Here is a 21,679-nt window from a genome sequence, read left to right on the forward strand (position 1 = left end):
CGTAACGTAGTTGAGGTGGGGTCCCCTCGATTGTTTCAAGCGTGGGTTGGACATGTATTTAAGTGGGATTGGGTGGTTCTAAATAGGAGCTGCCTCGGATGGGCCAATAGGCCTTCTGCAGTTGCCTTTGTTCTTATGATACAGGTTTTTACAAGTGGATGAATAGATATAACAAAAGGGATATTAGTTGGGTATTAAAGGTATCAGCATAAGACAGAACACGAAACAATGAGCATAAATTGTATATGTTTAGATTTAGGAAAGACCTGGGTAAATACTGTTATGGTAACCGGTTTGTTGAGTTGTGGAACCAATTACCGCATAACGTAGTGGAGGTGGGATCCCTCGATTGGTTCAAGCGTGGGTTGGACATGAATATGAGTGGGATTGGGGGATTATAAATAGAAGCTGCCTTTTATGGGCCAATAGGCCTTCTGCAGTTACCTTTATAATTATGATTTTTATTATGTTATAACTGGGTGGCTATGAATAGGAACTGCTTCGTATAGGCTTTCTGCAGTTACCTTTATTCTTATGTTCTTTTCTGGGAACATCCCGTGCGTAGGTTCGAACCCTCATTACGGCCTTTGTGGATTTGTTCATATCATAATTATGTTATGTCCGTTCATCACTTGTATACCTCTTACCTCATCGACGTTGATAACAAATGCGATATCAATAAGGTAATAAAAACATCAACACAAGACAGAACACGAAACAATTGGTATAAATTGTATAAGTTTAGGTTTGGCAAAGACCTGGGTAAATACTGTTAATGCATTGTTGTTTATTTGTTGAACAAATTACCGCGTAACGTAATAGAAGTATTATCCCTTGATTGCTTCAAGTGTAGTTTAGACACGTAGGTTAGAATGAGTTTGGGTGGTTATAAATAGGAGCTGCCTCGTATGGGCCAACAGGCCATCTTCAGTTACCTTTATTCATATGATCTTATAAGGTTTTTGCACCAACAATTTTGCAAGATTTCTGAACATTTTCATATCCAGCTAAATGCTAAGGAAATTACTAACCAGATAAATTTAAATAGTTTTGGCAACTGCTCGCCACCTCACCTCAGTCCACATAAAAGAAAGGTAGCGTTCAATTATCATCCAGTACAACCGACGAAACCTCTAGAGCGAAGTTGTGACATCCAAAATTCAACAATGGCAATCAGGAGCTCAACAATATTCACTGTCCTGTCAGTGTTTACAATTGTATATTTGCTGTTTTCAACGATAGTACCTAATGAGGCCACGAAAACCGAAAAAAGAAAAGGCAGGTTTGTTAAACGGGAAATTGAATTAACTGAAGACCCAAACTCTTTTTTCAAGTTACATGCTGAATTCAAGGAAACATTCCAGCCGCAATTGCAGCTCTTGCTCCCCAACATTCCTACTGAGGTTATGAAGGGCGCTGACTCTTTCCAGATTCTCAACTACATGAGAATGAAAAATGAAGGGACCAAACTTCAACGCGAAATCGATTCTGGTGTTCTGGCCGATGAGAAGAATAGTATGCTGATTGATAAACCCATTAATATTCCAAATTTCATGACTGAAGAGCAACTAAAGAAATTAAAGACGCACGAAAGAGCTTTAATAAATATGCTCGTTAACACTCGGAATGAGTTTATGAAACACCCAGACTACAACCAGCAGTCGGTGGATACAATTACAGATATGCTGCATAAGTATGTGCCGATTAAGGACCAATTTGGTCGCTCGATGAGACTTACTGAATTACTGAACATTGTGAAACATGGTGCCAAACGTACGCTGCCAAACTAATTTTAAACGAATCCTTTCGCTATTATTATTAAAAAGTGCTAATCGTGCAAACAACCCGGCTTTGTTAAATATTTTAAGCATGATGTACTTACAAAGTGATACGAAGATACCGAGAATTAGTTTACAATTAATGAAAATAATTTTGGAACCTGACAGTGGGTTCCAACTGGGGCCACGAAAGCCTGGTGGATAGCGCGCAGGACTCGTAATTCTGTGGCTCGGGTTCGATTCCCGCACGAGGCAGAAACAAATGGGCAAAGTTTCTTTCACCCTGAATGCCCCTGTTACCTAGCAGTAAATAGGTACTCAGGAGTTAGTCAGCTGTCACGGGCTGCTTCCTGGGGGTGGAGGCCTGGTCGAGGACCGGGCCGCGGGGACACTAAAAAGCCCCGAAATCATCTCAAGATAACCTCAAGAATCATGTATTTGCAATTACTATGTTATGTTTCTTATGTTCTTCAAATTGCATTAAAGTTATTTGTCCTTAATTATTTTGTAAAGTGTTCTTTGGTTATATATATTAAATAAAACTTAATATTCTTCCAGTTTATTATTTGTTCCTACAATATGGCAAATTGGATGCAGTGTAATTCATTAATAAGCTCGAAAACTTAATAGACATGAAAAAATACAAATTTAAGCTCGGGTCGGGGTTCATTTATATATGAATGCCATTGCATATGCCATGAAATCTGTCCTTGGAACTGTTTGTGTGGATTGAAACCCTTAGATGATTGAGCTGTAGGAATGAGTCAATAAAAGCGTGTGTTAACAGGCAAATAGATAAGGTGCGGCAAGTCTCCCTACAACACACACTCTGTTCTAATCACCGTTCCTCTATCTACAGCACAACGCAACAAGCACCTTGGTAGCTCCGATCATCCTCAACATAAACGCCTCCACCAACATCAGCACTGGTGCAGTCATCGGGAGGTATTGGGGGTGCACTGAATAAAAAAATAGATTGGGCACTGATTAACGAAATAGAGAGTATTTGGGGTGCTATATTAAGTTGGATTAGAGCATGGCTATTCCAAAGGAAACAGAGTTAGTATAAATGGGGTTAAGTCAGAGTGGGATAATGTTGTTAGTGGAGCGCCTCAGTGCTCTGTCCTGGGACCTCTTTTAATTATAATATATATAAATGATTTAGATTCAGGTTTGAGTTGCAACATCTGCAAATTTGCCGCGGATACAAAAATCGGTTGGAAAATTAACAAGGAAGACAACTCACTATCATTCAAGTTGATCTAAATAGGGTTTTGAAATGGTCAAAAGATTGGCAGATGCAGTATAATGCTGATAAATGTAAAGTTCTGAGGCTAGGTAATGATGATAGAATTACAAGATTCGAGCTAGCTGGTGTTGAGATTGCGAGAGAGATCTGGGAGTTATGATTAGTAAGAATTTAAAACCAAAGGATATATGCATGAATGTTCGTAATAAGAGAAATAGGACACTGGGATTTATTAATCGAACAATGATTAAGAAGAGACCTGTTGTTGTTCTTCAGCTATATTGCTCTGGTTAGGCCCCATTTAGATTATACAGTTCAGTTTTGGTCGCTGTATTATAGAATGGATAAAGAAAGATTAACAAAGCTTAACGTGCATTCACTGGAAAGGCGAAGAGTTAGGGGTGACATAATAGAGGTTTACAAGTGGATGAATGTACACAACATAGGGGATATTGATAAGAACATAAGAACAAAGGTAACTGCAGAAGGCCTATTGGCCCATACGAGGCAGCTCCTATTCTATAACCACCCAATCCCACTCATATACTTGTCCAACCCGTGCTTGAAACAATTGAGGGACCCCACCTCCACAATGTTACGCGGCAATTGGTTCCACAAATCAACAACCCTGTTACTGAACCAGTATTTACCCAAGTCTTTCCTAAATCTAAACTTATCCAATTTATATCCATTGTTTCGTGTTCTGTCCTGTGTTGATACTTTTAATACCCTATTAATATCCCCTCGGTTATGTCCATTCATCCACTTGTAAACCTCTATCATGTCACCCCTAACTCTTCGCCTTTCCAGTGAATGCAACTTAAGCTTTGTTAATCTTTCTTCATATGAAAGATTTCTAATTTGGGGAATTAACTTAGTCATCCTACGCTGGACACGTTCAAGTGAATTTATATCCATTCTATAATATGGCGACCAAAACTGAACTGCATAATCTAAATGGGGCCTAACTAGAGCAAGATATAGCTTGAGAACCACACCAGGTGTCTTGTTACTAACGCTGCGATTAATAAATCCAAGTGTCCGATTTGCCTTATTACGAACATTTATGCATTGATCCTTTTGTTTTAAATTCTTACTAATCATAACTCCCAGATCCCTTTCGCAATCCGACTTCGCAATCACAACACCATCTAGCTCGTATCTTGTAACTCTATCATCATTACCTAACCTCAGAACTTTACATTTATCAGCATTAAACTGCATCTGCCAATCCTTTGACCATTTCAAAACCCTATCTAGATCAACTTGAAGTGATAGTGAGTCCTCCTCCGAATTAATTTCCCTACCGATTTTCGTATCATCGGCAAATTTGCAAATGTTGCTACTCAAACCTGAATCTAAATCATTTATATATATTATAAACAACAGAGGTCCCAGGACAGAGCCTTGAGGCACTCCACTTACAACATTTTCCCACTCTGACTTGATTCCATTTATACTAACTCTCTGTTTCCTTTGGTATAGCCATGCCCTAATCCAGCTTAATATAGCACCCCCAATACCATGAGACTCTATTTTTTTAATCAGTCTTTCATATGGCACTGTATCAAAAGCTTTGCTAAAGTCAAGGTATACAACATCGCAATCCTTACCACTATCAACTGCCTCAACAATGCTAGAATAAAAAGATAACAAATTTGTTAAACATGAACGGCCATTTATAAAACCATGTTGCGACTCAATTATTAATTTATGTTTTTCAAGATGAAGACGAATTTTATTTGCTATTATAGATTCGAGTAACTTTCCCACAATAGACGTTAGGCTAATTGGTCGATAGTTAGACGCAAGTGATCTATCTCCTTTCTTAAAAACTGGTATCACATTAGCAACTTTCCAAAACTCTGGCACTCTGCCTGACTCTATTGATTTATTAAATATGGTTGACAGTGGGTCACAAAGCTCCTCTTTGCATTCTTTAAGCACCCTAGCAAACACTTCATCCGGCCCTGGGGATTTGTTTGGTTTGAGTTTTACTATTTGTTTAAGAACATCCTCCCTGGTAACTGCTAAACTCGTCAACCTGTCCTCGTCCCCACCCACATAGACTTGTTCGGCTGAAGGCATATTGTTAAGTTCCTCTTTAGTAAATACCGATACAAAATATTTATTAAAAATACTACTCATCTCTTCATCACTATCTGTTATTTGACCTGTCTCAGTTTTTAATGGACCTATCCTTTCCCTAGTCTTAGTACGATATAACTGAAAAAACCCTTTAGGATTTGTCTTTGCTTGCCCTGCTATGCGAACTTCATAGTTTCTTTTTGCTTTCCTTATCTCTTTTTTAACATTTCTAACCAGTTGTACGAATTCCTGTTCTAAAGTGACCTCCCCATTTTTAATCCTTTTGTACCAAGCTCTCTTTTTACCTATAAGGTTCTTCAAATTCTTTGTTATCCACTTTGGGTCATTAGTATACGATCTATTCAATTTGTATGGTATACTACGTTCCTGTGCTTTGTTTAGAATATTCTTAAATAAGTTATATATTGAATCCACATCGAAATCCCCATTTAAGTCACCTATCGCTGGGTTCATGTCTCGCTCCAAGACCGGCCCACACCCCATACCCAAGCCTTTCCAATCAATTTGACCCAAAAAATTTCTTAGGCTATTAAAATCAGCTTTTCGAAAATCTGGCACTTTAACAGAATTTTCTCCTACTGGTCTATTCCATTCTATGCTAAATCTGATTTCTTTGTGATCACTGCTCCCTAGCTCACTCCCTATTTCGATGTCATTAATTTGCGTTTCCCTGTTAGTTAACACTAAATCTAAAATATTATTTTCCCGTGTTGGTTCCTTAATGTGTTGCGTAAGAAAGCAATCGTCAATTAATTCTAGAAAATCTTCTGCTTCACTATTCCCTGTTTTGTTCAACCAGTTTATTCCGCTAAAATTAAAGTCACCCATGACATAAATACTGTTAGATCTAGATGCTCTAGATATTTCATCCCATAGATGCTTTGCTTCCATTCTGTCTAAATTTGGTGGCCTATATATTACTCCTATTATAATATTATTAGCTTTTTCGTTTAATTCAATCCAAATAGTTTCTGTGTGTGGCTCTGTTTTGATTCCCTCTTTGAGACTACATTTCAAATTGTCCCTAACATATATGGCTACTCCACCTCCTCGTCTAATATATCTATCTGTGTGAAATAGTTTAAATCCATATATTTGATATTCAGCTAATAGTTCTCTATTTTCTACATTCATCCACGTTTCGGTAAGTGCAATAATATCTATTTTTTCTGTGCAGACAAGAGCATTTAATTCGTTAATTTTATTTCTTAGACTTCTACTGTTAGTGTAATATACCCTAAGTGAATTGTTATTTTGCGGACCTTCTCTTTCCCTGATCGTTTTGCCAATTCCTTTCTCCCACAAACACATACTTTTATTACCTCCTTCCTCCAAATCAATTCCCATACCTCTATCTACTAACAGTTTAAACCCAAACAAACACCTCTAACCACTTCTTCTAGCGAGTTCGCAACAGCAACAACCCCAGCTCTCGATAGATGCACCCCATCACGAGCATACATTTCATTTCTTCCATAGAAGTGTTCCCAGTTGTCTATGAAAGATATTGCATTTGATTTGCAATATCTTTCCAGCCGGCAATTGACACCAAGTGCCCTCGATATCCATTCATTTCCCACTCCCTTTCTTGGAAGAATGCCACATATGATCGGGATTCCTCCCTTGCTCCTAACTAACTCTATGGCTGTTTTATACCTCTGAATCAGTTCCTCACTCCTGACTCGACCAACATCATTTCCTCCCACGCTAATGCAAATAATGGGATTGTTCCCATTACCAGCCATAATATCATTCATGTTGTTTATAATATCACCAATGCCAGCTCCGGGATAGCAAACCCTTAACCTGTTCCCCCTATCTCTAGCACAAAACGTTCTATCCAAATACCTTATCTGGGAATCTCCCACAACTAATGTTTGCTTAGGTACTTCCTTTACTTTCTGAGGGGCCTGCGCTTCCTTTCTCTTCGTTGCTTTCCCTTTTGCGCGATCCACAGTCTCACCACAGCACTCGTCCTCCAAAACGTCAAATGAATTTGAAGTTGCTATGGCGTTTGAAGGCGGCTTTATCAAAGTCTTCTTAAGGCCCCTGTCTTTCGCAACTCTCCAAGACGAGGTCCCTTTACTGCTGGTCTCCTCCTTCGTTACTTCTAATAATAAGGTACCTTCGTTAATAAGGTATTAAAAGTATCAACACAAGTCAGAACACGAAACAATGGGTATAAATTGGATAAATTTTGATTTAGGAAAGACTTGGGTAAATACTGATTCAGTAACAGGGTTGTTGATTTGTGGAACCAATTACCGCGTAACGTGGTTGAGGTGGGGTCCCCTCGATTGTTTCAAGCGTGGGTTGGACATGTATTTAAGTGGGATTGGGTGGTTCTAAATAGGAGCTGCCTCGGATGGGCCAATAGGCCTTCTGCAGTTGCCTTTGTTCTTATGATACAGGTTTTTACAAGTGGATGAATAGATATAACAAAAGGGATATTAGTTGGGTATTAAAGGTATCAGCATAAGACAGAACACGAAACAATGAGCATAAATTGTATATGTTTAGATTTAGGAAAGACCTGGGTAAATACTGTTATGGTAACCGGTTTGTTGAGTTGTGGAACCAATTACCGCATAACGTAGTGGAGGTGGGATCCCTCGATTGGTTCAAGCGTGGGTTGGACATGAATATGAGTGGGATTGGGGGATTATAAATAGAAGCTGCCTTTTATGGGCCAATAGGCCTTCTGCAGTTACCTTTATAATTATGATTTTTATTATGTTATAACTGGGTGGCTATGAATAGGAACTGCTTCGTATAGGCTTTCTGCAGTTACCTTTATTCTTATGTTCTTTTCTGGGAACATCCCGTGCGTAGGTTCGAACCCTCATTACGGCCTTTGTGGATTTGTTCATATCATAATTATGTTATGATATGTGATGTCCGTTCATCACTTGTATACCTCTTACCTCATCGACGTTGATAACAAATGCGATATCAATAAGGTAATAAAAACATCAACACAAGACAGAACACGAAACAATTGGTATAAATTGTATAAGTTTAGGTTTGGCAAAGACCTGGGTAAATACTGTTAATGCATTGTTGTTTATTTGTTGAACAAATTACCGCGTAACGTAATAGAAGTATTATCCCTTGATTGCTTCAAGTGTAGTTTAGACACGTAGGTTAGAATGAGTTTGGGTGGTTATAAATAGGAGCTGCCTCGTATGGGCCAACAGGCCATCTTCAGTTACCTTTATTCATATGATCTTATAAGGTTTTTGCACCAACAATTTTGCAAGATTTCTGAACATTTTCATATCCAGCTAAATGCTAAGGAAATTACTAACCAGATAAATTTAAATAGTTTTGGCAACTGCTCGCCACCTCACCTCAGTCCACATAAAAGAAAGGTAGCGTTCAATTATCATCCAGTACAACCGACGAAACCTCTAGAGCGAAGTTGTGACATCCAAAGTTCAACAATGGCAATCAGGAGCTCAACAATATTCACTGTCCTGTCAGTGTTTACAATTGTATATTTGCTGTTTTCAACGATAGTACCTAATGAGGCCACGAAAACCGAAAAAAGAAAAGGCAGGTTTGTTAAACGGGAAATTGAATTAACTGAAGACCCAAACTCTTTTTTCAAGTTACATGCTGAATTCAAGGAAACATTCCAGCCGCAATTGCAGCTCTTGCTCCCCAACATTCCTACTGAGGTTATGAAGGGCGCTGACTCTTTCCAGATTCTCAACTACATGAGAATGAAAAATGAAGGGACCAAACTTCAACGCGAAATCGATTCTGGTGTTCTGGCCGATGAGAAGAATAGTATGCTGATTGATAAACCCATTAATATTCCAAATTTCATGACTGAAGAGCAACTAAAGAAATTAAAGACGCACGAAAGAGCTTTAATAAATATGCTCGTTAACACTCGGAATGAGTTTATGAAACACCCAGACTACAACCAGCAGTCGGTGGATACAATTACAGATATGCTGCATAAGTATGTGCCGATTAAGGACCAATTTGGTCGCTCGATGAGACTTACTGAATTACTGAACATTGTGAAACATGGTGCCAAACGTACGCTGCCAAACTAATTTTAAACGAATCCTTTCGCTATTATTATTAAAAAGTGCTAATCGTGCAAACAACCCGGCTTTGTTAAATATTTTAAGCATGATGTACTTACAAAGTGATACGAAGATACCGAGAATTAGTTTACAATTAATGAAAATAATTTTGGAACCTGACAGTGGGTTCCAACTGGGGCCACGAAAGCCTGGTGGATAGCGCGCAGGACTCGTAATTCTGTGGCTCGGGTTCGATTCCCGCACGAGGCAGAAACAAATGGGCAAAGTTTCTTTCACCCTGAATGCCCCTGTTACCTAGCAGTAAATAGGTACTCAGGAGTTAGTCAGCTGTCACGGGCTGCTTCCTGGGGGTGGAGGCCTGGTCGAGGACCGGGCCGCGGGGACACTAAAAAGCCCCGAAATCATCTCAAGATAACCTCAAGAATCATGTATTTGCAATTACTATGTTATGTTTCTTATGTTCTTCAAATTGCATTAAAGTTATTTGTCCTTAATTATTTTGTAAAGTGTTCTTTGGTTATATATATTAAATAAAACTTAATATTCTTCCAGTTTATTATTTGTTCCTACAATATGGCAAATTGGATGCAGTGTAATTCATTAATAAGCTCGAAAACTTAATAGACATGAAAAAATACAAATTTAAGCTCGGGTCGGGGTTCATTTATATATGAATGCCATTGCATATGCCATGAAATCTGTCCTTGGAACTGTTTGTGTGGATTGAAACCCTTAGATGATTGAGCTGTAGGAATGAGTCAATAAAAGCGTGTGTTAACAGGCAAATAGATAAGGTGCGGCAAGTCTCCCTACAACACACACCTCTGTTCTAATCACCGTTCCTCTATCTACAGCACAACGCAACAAGCACCTTGGTAGCTCCGATCATCCTCAACATAAACGCCTCCACCAACATCAGCACTGGTGCAGTCATCGGGAGGTATTGGGGGTGCACTGAATAAAAAAATAGATTGGGCACTGATTAACGAAATAGAGAGTATTTGGGGTGCTATATTAAGTTGGATTAGAGCATGGCTATTCCAAAGGAAACAGAGAGTTAGTATAAATGGGGTTAAGTCAGAGTGGGATAATGTTGTTAGTGGAGCGCCTCAGTGCTCTGTCCTGGGACCTCTTTTAATTATAATATATATAAATGATTTAGATTCAGGTTTGAGTTGCAACATCTGCAAATTTGCCGCGGATACAAAAATCGGTTGGAAAATTAACAAGGAAGACAACTCACTATCATTCAAGTTGATCTAAATAGGGTTTTGAAATGGTCAAAAGATTGGCAGATGCAGTATAATGCTGATAAATGTAAAGTTCTGAGGCTAGGTAATGATGATAGAATTACAAGATTCGAGCTAGCTGGTGTTGAGATTGCGAGAGAGATCTGGGAGTTATGATTAGTAAGAATTTAAAACCAAAGGATATATGCATGAATGTTCGTAATAAGAGAAATAGGACACTGGGATTTATTAATCGAACAATGATTAAGAAGAGACCTGTTGTTGTTCTTCAGCTATATTGCTCTGGTTAGGCCCCATTTAGATTATACAGTTCAGTTTTGGTCGCTGTATTATAGAATGGATAAAGAAAGATTAACAAAGCTTAACGTGCATTCACTGGAAAGGCGAAGAGTTAGGGGTGACATAATAGAGGTTTACAAGTGGATGAATGTACACAACATAGGGGATATTGATAAGGTATTAAAAGTATCAACACAAGTCAGAACACGAAACAATGGGTATAAATTGGATAAATTTTGATTTAGGAAAGACTTGGGTAAATACTGATTCAGTAACAGGGTTGTTGATTTGTGGAACCAATTACCGCGTAACGTGGTTGAGGTGGGGTCCCCTCGATTGTTTCAAGCGTGGGTTGGACATGTATTTAAGTGGGATTGGGTGGTTCTAAATAGGAGCTGCCTCGGATGGGCCAATAGGCCTTCTGCAGTTGCCTTTGTTCTTATGATACAGGTTTTTACAAGTGGATGAATAGATATAACAAAAGGGATATTAGTTGGGTATTAAAGGTATCAGCATAAGACAGAACACGAAACAATGAGCATAAATTGTATATGTTTAGATTTAGGAAAGACCTGGGTAAATACTGTTATGGTAACCGGTTTGTTGAGTTGTGGAACCAATTACCGCATAACGTAGTGGAGGTGGGATCCCTCGATTGGTTCAAGCGTGGGTTGGACATGAATATGAGTGGGATTGGGGGATTATAAATAGAAGCTGCCTTTTATGGGCCAATAGGCCTTCTGCAGTTACCTTTATAATTATGATTTTTATTATGTTATAACTGGGTGGCTATGAATAGGAACTGCTTCGTATAGGCTTTCTGCAGTTACCTTTATTCTTATGTTCTTTTCTGGGAACATCCCGTGCGTAGGTTCGAACCCTCATTACGGCCTTTGTGGATTTGTTCATATCATAATTATGTTATGTCCGTTCATCACTTGTATACCTCTTACCTCATCGACGTTGATAACAAATGCGATATCAATAAGGTAATAAAAACATCAACACAAGACAGAACACGAAACAATTGGTATAAATTGTATAAGTTTAGGTTTGGCAAAGACCTGGGTAAATACTGTTAATGCATTGTTGTTTATTTGTTGAACAAATTACCGCGTAACGTAATAGAAGTATTATCCCTTGATTGCTTCAAGTGTAGTTTAGACACGTAGGTTAGAATGAGTTTGGGTGGTTATAAATAGGAGCTGCCTCGTATGGGCCAACAGGCCATCTTCAGTTACCTTTATTCATATGATCTTATAAGGTTTTTGCACCAACAATTTTGCAAGATTTCTGAACATTTTCATATCCAGCTAAATGCTAAGGAAATTACTAACCAGATAAATTTAAATAGTTTTGGCAACTGCTCGCCACCTCACCTCAGTCCACATAAAAGAAAGGTAGCGTTCAATTATCATCCAGTACAACCGACGAAACCTCTAGAGCGAAGTTGTGACATCCAAAATTCAACAATGGCAATCAGGAGCTCAACAATATTCACTGTCCTGTCAGTGTTTACAATTGTATATTTGCTGTTTTCAACGATAGTACCTAATGAGGCCACGAAAACCGAAAAAAAAAAGGCAGGTTTGTTAAACGGGAAATTGAATTAACTGAAGACCCAAACTCTTTTTTCAAGTTACATGCTGAATTCAAGGAAACATTCCAGCCGCAATTGCAGCTCTTGCTCCCCAACATTCCTACTGAGGTTATGAAGGGCGCTGACTCTTTCCAGATTCTCAACTACATGAGAATGAAAAATGAAGGGACCAAACTTCAACGCGAAATCGATTCTGGTGTTCTGGCCGATGAGAAGAATAGTATGCTGATTGATAAACCCATTAATATTCCAAATTTCATGACTGAAGAGCAACTAAAGAAATTAAAGACGCACGAAAGAGCTTTAATAAATATGCTCGTTAACACTCGGAATGAGTTTATGAAACACCCAGACTACAACCAGCAGTCGGTGGATACAATTACAGATATGCTGCATAAGTATGTGCCGATTAAGGACCAATTTGGTCGCTCGATGAGACTTACTGAATTACTGAACATTGTGAAACATGGTGCCAAACGTACGCTGCCAAACTAATTTTAAACGAATCCTTTCGCTATTATTATTAAAAAGTGCTAATCGTGCAAACAACCCGGCTTTGTTAAATATTTTAAGCATGATGTACTTACAAAGTGATACGAAGATACCGAGAATTAGTTTACAATTAATGAAAATAATTTTGGAACCTGACAGTGGGTTCCAACTGGGGCCACGAAAGCCTGGTGGATAGCGCGCAGGACTCGTAATTCTGTGGCTCGGGTTCGATTCCCGCACGAGGCAGAAACAAATGGGCAAAGTTTCTTTCACCCTGAATGCCCCTGTTACCTAGCAGTAAATAGGTACTCAGGAGTTAGTCAGCTGTCACGGGCTGCTTCCTGGGGGTGGAGGCCTGGTCGAGGACCGGGCCGCGGGGACACTAAAAAGCCCCGAAATCATCTCAAGATAACCTCAAGAATCATGTATTTGCAATTACTATGTTATGTTTCTTATGTTCTTCAAATTGCATTAAAGTTATTTGTCCTTAATTATTTTGTAAAGTGTTCTTTGGTTATATATATTAAATAAAACTTAATATTCTTCCAGTTTATTATTTGTTCCTACAATATGGCAAATTGGATGCAGTGTAATTCATTAATAAGCTCGAAAACTTAATAGACATGAAAAAATACAAATTTAAGCTCGGGTCGGGGTTCATTTATATATGAATGCCATTGCATATGCCATGAAATCTGTCCTTGGAACTGTTTGTGTGGATTGAAACCCTTAGATGATTGAGCTGTAGGAATGAGTCAATAAAAGCGTGTGTTAACAGGCAAATAGATAAGGTGCGGCAAGTCTCCCTACAACACACACCTCTGTTCTAATCACCGTTCCTCTATCTACAGCACAACGCAACAAGCACCTTGGTAGCTCCGATCATCCTCAACATAAACGCCTCCACCAACATCAGCACTGGTGCAGTCATCGGGAGGTATTGGGGGTGCACTGAATAAAAAAATAGATTGGGCACTGATTAACGAAATAGAGAGTATTTGGGGTGCTATATTAAGTTGGATTAGAGCATGGCTATTCCAAAGGAAACAGAGAGTTAGTATAAATGGGGTTAAGTCAGAGTGGGATAATGTTGTTAGTGGAGCGCCTCAGTGCTCTGTCCTGGGACCTCTTTTAATTATAATATATATAAATGATTTAGATTCAGGTTTGAGTTGCAACATCTGCAAATTTGCCGCGGATACAAAAATCGGTTGGAAAATTAACAAGGAAGACAACTCACTATCATTCAAGTTGATCTAAATAGGGTTTTGAAATGGTCAAAAGATTGGCAGATGCAGTATAATGCTGATAAATGTAAAGTTCTGAGGCTAGGTAATGATGATAGAATTACAAGATTCGAGCTAGCTGGTGTTGAGATTGCGAGAGAGATCTGGGAGTTATGATTAGTAAGAATAGGACACTGGGATTTATTAATCGAACAATGATTAAGAAGAGACCTGTTGTTGTTCTTCAGCTATATTGCTCTGGTTAGGCCCCATTTAGATTATACAGTTCAGTTTTGGTCGCTGTATTATAGAATGGATAAAGAAAGATTAACAAAGCTTAACGTGCATTCACTGGAAAGGCGAAGAGTTAGGGGTGACATAATAGAGGTTTACAAGTGGATGAATGTACACAACATAGGGGATATTGATAAGAACATAAGAACAAAGGTAACTGCAGAAGGCCTATTGGCCCATACGAGGCAGCTCCTATTCTATAACCACCCAATCCCACTCATATACTTGTCCAACCCGTGCTTGAAACAATTGAGGGACCCCACCTCCACAATGTTACGCGGCAATTGGTTCCACAAATCAACAACCCTGTTACTGAACCAGTATTTACCCAAGTCTTTCCTAAATCTAAACTTATCCAATTTATATCCATTGTTTCGTGTTCTGTCCTGTGTTGATACTTTTAATACCCTATTAATATCCCCTCGGTTATGTCCATTCATCCACTTGTAAACCTCTATCATGTCACCCCTAACTCTTCGCCTTTCCAGTGAATGCAACTTAAGCTTTGTTAATCTTTCTTCATATGAAAGATTTCTAATTTGGGGAATTAACTTAGTCATCCTACGCTGGACACGTTCAAGTGAATTTATATCCATTCTATAATATGGCGACCAAAACTGAACTGCATAATCTAAATGGGGCCTAACTAGAGCAAGATATAGCTTGAGAACCACACCAGGTGTCTTGTTACTAACGCTGCGATTAATAAATCCAAGTGTCCGATTTGCCTTATTACGAACATTTATGCATTGATCCTTTTGTTTTAAATTCTTACTAATCATAACTCCCAGATCCCTTTCGCAATCCGACTTCGCAATCACAACACCATCTAGCTCGTATCTTGTAACTCTATCATCATTACCTAACCTCAGAACTTTACATTTATCAGCATTAAACTGCATCTGCCAATCCTTTGACCATTTCAAAACCCTATCTAGATCAACTTGAAGTGATAGTGAGTCCTCCTCCGAATTAATTTCCCTACCGATTTTCGTATCATCGGCAAATTTGCAAATGTTGCTACTCAAACCTGAATCTAAATCATTTATATATATTATAAACAACAGAGGTCCCAGGACAGAGCCTTGAGGCACTCCACTTACAACATTTTCCCACTCTGACTTGATTCCATTTATACTAACTCTCTGTTTCCTTTGGTATAGCCATGCCCTAATCCAGCTTAATATAGCACCCCCAATACCATGAGACTCTATTTTTTTAATCAGTCTTTCATATGGCACTGTATCAAAAGCTTTGCTAAAGTCAAGGTATACAACATCGCAATCCTTACCACTATCAACTGCCTCAACAATGCTAGAATAAAAAGATAACAAATTTGTTAAACATGAACGGCCATTTATAAAACCATGTTGCGACTCAATTATTAATTTATGTTTTTCAAGATGAAGACGAATTTTATTTGCTATTATAGATTCGAGTAACTTTCCCACAATAGACGTTAGGCTAATTGGTCGATAGTTAGACGCAAGTGATCTATCTCCTTTCTTAAAAACTGGTATCACATTAGCAACTTTCCAAAACTCTGGCACTCTGCCTGACTCTATTGATTTATTAAATATGGTTGACAGTGGGTCACAAAGCTCCTCTTTGCATTCTTTAAGCACCCTAGCAAACACTTCATCCGGCCCTGGGGATTTGTTTGGTTTGAGTTTTACTATTTGTTTAAGAACATCCTCCCTGGTAACTGCTAAACTCGTCAACCTGTCCTCGTCCCCACCCACATAGACTTGTTCGGCTGAAGGCATATTGTTAAGTTCCTCTTTAGTAAATACCGATACAAAATATTTATTAAAAATACTACTCATCTCTTCATCACTATCTGTTATTTGACCTGTCTCAGTTTTTAATGGACCTATCCTTTCCCTAGTCTTAGTACGATATAACTGAAAAAACCCTTTAGGATTTGTCTTTGCTTGCCCTGCTATGCGAACTTCATAGTTTCTTTTTGCTTTCCTTATCTCTTTTTTAACATTTCTAACCAGTTGTACGAATTCCTGTTCTAAAGTGACCTCCCCATTTTTAATCCTTTTGTACCAAGCTCTCTTTTTACCTATAAGGTTCTTCAAATTCTTTGTTATCCACTTTGGGTCATTAGTATACGATCTATTCAATTTGTATGGTATACTACGTTCCTGTGCTTTGTTTAGAATATTCTTAAATAAGTTATATATTGAATCCACATCGAAATCCCCATTTAAGTCACCTATCGCTGGGTTCATGTCTCGCTCCAAGACCGGCCCACACCCCATACCCAAGCCTTTCCAATCAATTTGACCCAAAAAATTTCTTAGGCTATTAAAATCAGCTTTTCGAAAATCTGGCACTTTAACAGAATTTTCTCCTACTGGTCTATTCCATTCTATGCTAAATCTGATTTCTTTGTGATCACTGCTCCCTAGCTCACTCCCTATTTCGATGTCATTAATTTGCGTTTCCCTGTTAGTTAACACTAAATCTAAAATATTATTTTCCCGTGTTGGTTCCTTAATGTGTTGCGTAAGAAAGCAATCGTCAATTAATTCTAGAAAATCTTCTGCTTCACTATTCCCTGTTTTGTTCAACCAGTTTATTCCGCTAAAATTAAAGTCACCCATGACATAAATACTGTTAGATCTAGATGCTCTAGATATTTCATCCCATAGATGCTTTGCTTCCATTCTGTCTAAATTTGGTGGCCTATATATTACTCCTATTATAATATTATTAGCTTTTTCGTTTAATTCAATCCAAATAGTTTCTGTGTGTGGCTCTGTTTTGATTCCCTCTTTGAGACTACATTTCAAATTGTCCCTAACATATATGGCTACTCCACCTCCTCGTCTAATATATCTATCTGTGTGAAATAGTTTAAATCCATATATTTGATATTCAGCTAATAGTTCTCTATTTTCTACATTCATCCACGTTTCGGTAAGTGCAATAATATCTATTTTTTCTGTGCAGACAAGAGCATTTAATTCGTTAATTTTATTTCTTAGACTTCTACTGTTAGTGTAATATACCCTAAGTGAATTGTTATTTTGCGGACCTTCTCTTTCCCTGATCGTTTTGCCAATTCCTTTCTCCCACAAACACATACTTTTATTACCTCCTTCCTCCAAATCAATTCCCATACCTCTATCTACTAACAGTTTAAACCCAAACAAACACCTCTAACCACTTCTTCTAGCGAGTTCGCAACAGCAACAACCCCAGCTCTCGATAGATGCACCCCATCACGAGCATACATTTCATTTCTTCCATAGAAGTGTTCCCAGTTGTCTATGAAAGATATTGCATTTGATTTGCAATATCTTTCCAGCCGGCAATTGACACCAAGTGCCCTCGATATCCATTCATTTCCCACTCCCTTTCTTGGAAGAATGCCACATATGATCGGGATTCCTCCCTTGCTCCTAACTAACTCTATGGCTGTTTTATACCTCTGAATCAGTTCCTCACTCCTGACTCGACCAACATCATTTCCTCCCACGCTAATGCAAATAATGGGATTGTTCCCATTACCAGCCATAATATCATTCATGTTGTTTATAATATCACCAATGCCAGCTCCGGGATAGCAAACCCTTAACCTGTTCCCCCTATCTCTAGCACAAAACGTTCTATCCAAATACCTTATCTGGGAATCTCCCACAACTAATGTTTGCTTAGGTACTTCCTTTACTTTCTGAGGGGCCTGCGCTTCCTTTCTCTTCGTTGCTTTCCCTTTTGCGCGATCCACAGTCTCACCACAGCACTCGTCCTCCAAAACGTCAAATGAATTTGAAGTTGCTATGGCGTTTGAAGGCGGCTTTATCAAAGTCTTCTTAAGGCCCCTGTCTTTCGCAACTCTCCAAGACGAGGTCCCTTTACTGCTGGTCTCCTCCTTCGTTACTTCTAATAATAAGGTACCTTCGTTAATAAGGTATTAAAAGTATCAACACAAGTCAGAACACGAAACAATGGGTATAAATTGGATAAATTTTGATTTAGGAAAGACTTGGGTAAATACTGATTCAGTAACAGGTTGTGATTTGTGGAAACCATCTACACGCGTACGTGGTTGAGTGGGGTCCCCTCGATTGTTTCAATCGTGGGTTGGACATGTATTTAAGTGGGATTGGGTGGTTCCTAACTAGGAGCTGCCTCGGATGGGCAATAGGCCTTCTGCAGTTGCCTTTGTTCTTATGATACAGGTTTTTACAAGTGGATGAATAGATATAACAAAAGGGATATTAGTTGGGTATTAAAGGTATCAGCATAAGACAGAACACGAAACAATGAGCATAAATTGTATATGTTTAGATTTAGGAAAGACCTGGGTAAATACTGTTATGGTAACCGGTTTGTTGAGTTGTGGAACCAATTACCGCATAACGTAGTGGAGGTGGGATCCCTCGATTGGTTCAAGCGTGGGGTTGGACATGAATATGAGTGGGATTGGGGGATTATAAATAGAAGCTGCCTTTTATGGGCAATAGGCCTTCTGCAGTTACCTTTATAATTATGATTTTTATTATTGTATAACTGGGTGGCTATGAATAGGAACTGCTTCGTATAGGCTTTCTGCAGTTACCTTTATTCTTATGTTCTTTTCTGGGAACATCCCGTGCGTAGGTTCGAACCCTCATTATGGCCTTTGTGGATTTGTTCATATCATAATTATGTTATGATATGTGATGTCCGTTCATCACTTGTATACCTCTTACCTCATCGACGTTGATAACAAATGCGATATCAATAAGGTAATAAAAACATCAACACAAGACAGAACACGAAACAATTGGTATAAATTGTATAAGTTAGGTTTGGCAAAGGACCTGGGTAAATACTGTTAATGCATTGTTGTTTATTTGTTGAACAAATTACCGCGTAACGTAACAGAAGTATTATCCCTTGATTGCTTCAAGTGTAGTTTAGACACGTAGGTTAGAATGAGTTTGGGTGGTTATAAATAGGAGCTGCCTCGTATGGGCCAACAGGCCATCTTCAGTTACCTTTATTCATATGATCTTATAAGGTTTTTGCACCAACAATTTTGCAAGATTTCTGAACATTTTCATATCCAGCTAAATGCTAAGGAAATTACTAACCAGATAAATTTAAATAGTTTTGGCAACTGCTCGCCACCTCACCTCAGTCCACATAAAAGAAAGGTAGCGTTCAATTATCATCCAGTACAACCGACGAAACCTCTAGAGCGAAGTTGTGACATCCAAAGTTCAACAATGGCAATCAGGAGCTCAACAATATTCACTGTCCTGTCAGTGTTTACAATTGTATATTTGCTGTTTTCAACGATAGTACCTAATGAGGCCACGAAAACCGAAAAAAGAAAAGGCAGGTTTGTTTAAACGGGAAATTGAATTAACTGAAGACCCAAACTCTTTTTTCAAGTTACATGCTGAATTCAAGGAAACATTCAGCCGCAATTGCAGCTCTTGCTCCCCAACATTCCTACTGAGGTTATGAAGGGCGCTGACTCTTTCCAGATTCTCAACTACATGAGAATGAAAAATGAAGGGACCAAACTTCAACGCGAAATCGATTCTGGTGTTCTGGCCGATGAGAAGAATAGTATGCTGATTGATAAACCCATTATATTCCAAATTTCATGACTGAAGAGCAACTAAAGAAATTAAAGACGCACGAAAGAGCTTTAATAAATATGCTCGTTAACACTCGGAATGAGTTTATGAAACACCCAGACTACAACCAGCAGTCGGTGGATACAATTACAGATATGCTGCATAAGTATGTGCCGATTAAGGACCAATTTGGTCGCTCGATGAGACTTACTGAATTACTGAACATTGTGAAACATGGTGCCAAACGTACGCTGCCAAACTAATTTTAAACGAATCCTTTCGCTATTATTATTAAAAAGTGCTAATCGTGCAAACAACCCGGCTTTGTTAAATATTTTAAGCATGATGTACTTACAAAGTGATACGAAGATACCGAGAATTAGTTTACAATTAATGAAAATAATTTTGGAACCTGACAGTGAGTTCCAACTGGGGCCACGAAAGCCTGGTGGATAGCGCGCAGGACTCGTAATTCTGTGGCTCGGGTTCGATTCCCGCACGAGGCAGAAACAAATGGGCAAAGTTTCTTTCACCCTGAATGCCCCTGTTACCTAGCAGTAAATAGGTACTCAGGAGTTAATCAGCTGTCACGGGCTGCTTCCTGGGGGTGGAGGCCTGGTCGAGGACCGGGCCGCGGGGACACTAAAAGCCCCGAAATCATCTCAAGATAACCTCAAGAATCATGTATTTGCAATTACTATGTTATGTTTCTTATGTTCTTCAAATTGCATTAAAGTTATTTGTCCTTAATTATTTTGTAAAGTGTTCTTTGGTTATATATATTAAATAAAACTTAATATTCTTCCAGTTTATTATTTGTTCCTACAATATGGCAAATTGGATGCAGTGTAATTCATTAATAAGCTCGAAAACTTAATAGACATGAAAAAATACAAATTTAAGCTCGGGTCGGGGTTCATTTATATATGAATGCCATTGCATATGCCATGAATCTGTCCTTGGAACTGTTTGTGTAGATTGAAACCCTTAGATGATTGAGCTTGTAGGAATGAGTCAATAAAAGCGTGTGTTAACAGGCAAATAGATAAGGTGCGGCAAGTCTCCCTACAACACACACCTCTGTTCTAATCACCGTTCCTCTATCTACAGCACAACGCAACAAGCACCTTGGTAGCTCCGATCATCCTCAACATAAACGCCTCCACCAACATCAGCACTGGTGCAGTCATCGGGAGGTATTGGGGGTGCACTGAATAAAAAAATAGATTGCACTGATTAACGAAATAGAGACTCAGAGTATTTGGGGTGCTATATTAAGTTGGATTAGAGCATGGCTATTCCAAAGGAAACAGAGAGTTAGTATAAATGGGGTTAAGTCAGAGTGGGATAATGTTGTTAGTGGAGCGCCTCAGTGCTCTGTCCTGGGACCTCTTTTTAATTATAATATATATAAATGATTTAGATTCAGGTTTGAGTTGCAACATCTGCAAATTTGCCGCGGATACAAAAATCAGTTGGAAAATTAACAAGGAAGACAACTCACTATCATTCAAGTTGATCTAAATAGGGTTTTGAAATGGTCAAAAGATTGGCAGATGCAGTATAATGCTGATAAATGTAAAGTTCTGAGGCTAGGTAATGATGATAGAATTACAAGATTCGAGCTAGCTGGTGTTGAGATTGCGAGAGAGATCTGGGAGTTATGATTAGTAAGAATTTAAAACCAAAGGATATATGCATGAATGTTCGTAATAAGAGAAATAGGACACTGGGATTTATTAATCGAACAATG

This window comes from Procambarus clarkii, unplaced genomic scaffold (assembly GCF_040958095.1).
Source record: "Procambarus clarkii isolate CNS0578487 unplaced genomic scaffold, FALCON_Pclarkii_2.0 HiC_scaffold_128, whole genome shotgun sequence".
In the NCBI taxonomy this organism is placed as follows: domain Eukaryota; kingdom Metazoa; phylum Arthropoda; class Malacostraca; order Decapoda; family Cambaridae; genus Procambarus; species Procambarus clarkii.